At 36.9% G+C, this 2488-nt stretch overlaps 1 long non-coding RNA gene across 1 annotated transcript; it reads left to right on the top strand.

Annotated features, from left to right (window-relative positions):
* The first annotated feature begins 6 nt into the window (after positions 1-6).
* On the top strand, positions 7-2020 carry LOC113962374. The gene is made up of 3 exons (XR_003532535.1): positions 7-308; positions 1372-1464; positions 1897-2020. It is a non-coding gene; the product is annotated as an uncharacterized LOC113962374 (long non-coding RNA).
* Positions 2021-2488: the final 468 nt, after the last annotated feature.

Genomic DNA, 2488 nt, shown 5'->3' with positions numbered 1-2488 from the left:
TGTCCCTCAGCCCGGTCCCTCAGGGCTGACCCTCACCCCTGTCCCTCGTCCTTGTCGCTCATCCCAGTCCCTCAGGGCTGACCCTCCCTCCACACCCTCAGGCTCGCCCGACGGCGTCAGAGCCCTCAGCCCGCGGCCGGCGCTGCCGCTTCCGTGTGAGGCGCTGCCGAGGGTCGCCTTGCTCTGCCTGAGCTTACTGTTTTTCTACAGCGTTTTCTCTGGGTTTTAGTTGCTTATCTTCAGAGGAGGCCAGAAAACAACACCCTCTAAACTCCTATGCGGTGCAAAAACTCTCTATAAACTGAAATGTAAAACTTAATGGGGTTTTATTTTACAAGTGTTTTACTGGGGGCCATTAGGTTTCACAGTGCTAGGAATATGCTTTAAATTGTATAATAACAATGGACTAGAGGCTGCTTTAATGTCATCGCACGTGTAATTGATGTATCTCACAGAAGTAAAGACTAAATTGATCTATTAGTCAGCTGTGGTAGAAGCTGCGCTTGATTCTTATTAACATCTTTAATAGCTGCGTATGGTTAACTGTCAGATCAAAATAAATGTAGAGGGAATGTCTTGTATTATTTATACATCTAAATATGCAGTATTATTCATATGCCACTGAAGGCAATATGCACCAGTATCTAAATCTGATAAAATAGCAAGTAAAGCTGCATATAGTCTCTGTAGTATCCTCAATGTGCACAGTAATACACAAAGATTACAAATAGATTAATCAAAGAACAATTATGGCAAACTACCTATAACTAACATGCTAATACGTATTTCTTCTGTTTGTAATATCTGGTTTATAGTAATGTCTTTTTGATTTGTGATGTATTTTATGTATGAGGGAATTGGCTAAAGGTTTTAGATCTGTACCATGAAGTACAGAAAATAAGTATATTTTTGAACCATAATGCTATTTTTCACATAATAATTAAATTGGTTTTGTCTTCAAAGCTTTGTACCTTGCCATCGCCTTTGGCTGCAATGTATAAATATGCATTTTTTTATTAGTGTTTCATTTTCAGGAATTTAAAAAAAAATCCTTGTATTTGGATATATGTGTACTTTTAAATTCAGGAGTGAATTCAATATTTTTTCAGCACTAAAAAAAAGTAGAGAATACAACTTTTACTTCAAAAATGTAATCATTTGGGCCTTTAATCTGCAAAAACCAGTTGCATATTATGTATGTACCTGTGGATCTTCTAAATGCAATACAGCTGCTTGTATGTTTTAGGCTTGTGTCTGAAGTGATGCCAGTCACTGGGTCTGCAGAGTTCACAGAAACTGCCAAAATCACATAAAATTTGGATGTGTTTACGGCATTAATTAGTTTACTTTGCTTATCTAACTTCCATACAGCAAATTTGGAGTAATCAATACATCGTTGCCTGTTAAGACTCAGCAAAGAAATGAAAAGGAGTTTAGGTGACACCTCAACTCGCAGCACAGCAGGTACCAGCCCTTGTTTTGTGCTTTACCATTCACACCTCATTATCCTTTTATATATAATTATATTTTTTTATATATATACACATACATAAATATACATGCAGTATGCACACAGGATGTTCGGAATTCAGCCCTAGATCCCCATTTCCTGAGTAGACTTCAATGGGTTACCTGTTCATTGCAGCACAGGGCAAGATTTTGGAAGGATTCAAGGAACTGCCCACTCAGGGAAAGGTTTCCTTCACATGATTATGTGTAGGACAGAGGGCTGGGAATATGAGTTCTGTGAGGGAATGGTCTGTTATGTGTTTGTGAAATGAAATTCCTATGAGTGATGTAAAATAACTGTTAATTCATTTTATTTATTTATTTTAAGTGTAGATTGTGTATCCTTTTGCTATTAATATGATATTATTACTTGAATTTTAATTTTAGGTTGTCTGCCTGTACCGCTGTTCAATCAGAAAAAAAGAACTAGACAGCCCCTCACTTCAAATCCAATTAAAAGTGAGCCAGGTGCCGGTTCTGGGACTCGTACATATGACTTCTCTCCCACATCATTTGGTAAATAAGATATATTTTATTTTTTTAGAGGCTCTAAATCAAATAAATCTTAACTTCCTGATTGTATTCTAAGTAATCAGACATTGTCTTTATCAAGAACTTTATGCACCCTTTATATCTATTTCTGAAAAGTTCATTATGTAAAAATTGTCCTCCAGGAAACTTCTTTCTCCTCCATACAATTGAGCTTTTTATACTTTGTGCCTAGAGGGAGTTTGACTCTTTGTGTGTTGGAGAATGAAGTAGCACTGGCATTTAAATCGAGTCTCTTGAAACCGACCTTTTGTTTTCAGTTGATTTCAATCAACATTCAAGTCCTGTGTTACAAGAAGAAACATTTGTAAGATGTCTTTCTTGTAGTCCAGAAAGGAACTTCTGTTCTTCAGTTTGGGCTTGGAAAGAACAGTGTAGAGTTCTGCCTTTAGTGCTTTCATTATGGTCTACTTGTAATAAAGTTAAAAAG

Source organism: Neopelma chrysocephalum, unplaced genomic scaffold (assembly GCF_003984885.1).
Source record: "Neopelma chrysocephalum unplaced genomic scaffold, ASM398488v2 Primary Assembly neopelma1_156093, whole genome shotgun sequence".
NCBI lineage: Eukaryota > Metazoa > Chordata > Aves > Passeriformes > Pipridae > Neopelma > Neopelma chrysocephalum.
The sequence above is the reverse complement of the archived record's forward strand: the minus strand, read 5'-3'. Positions and strand labels throughout refer to the sequence as shown.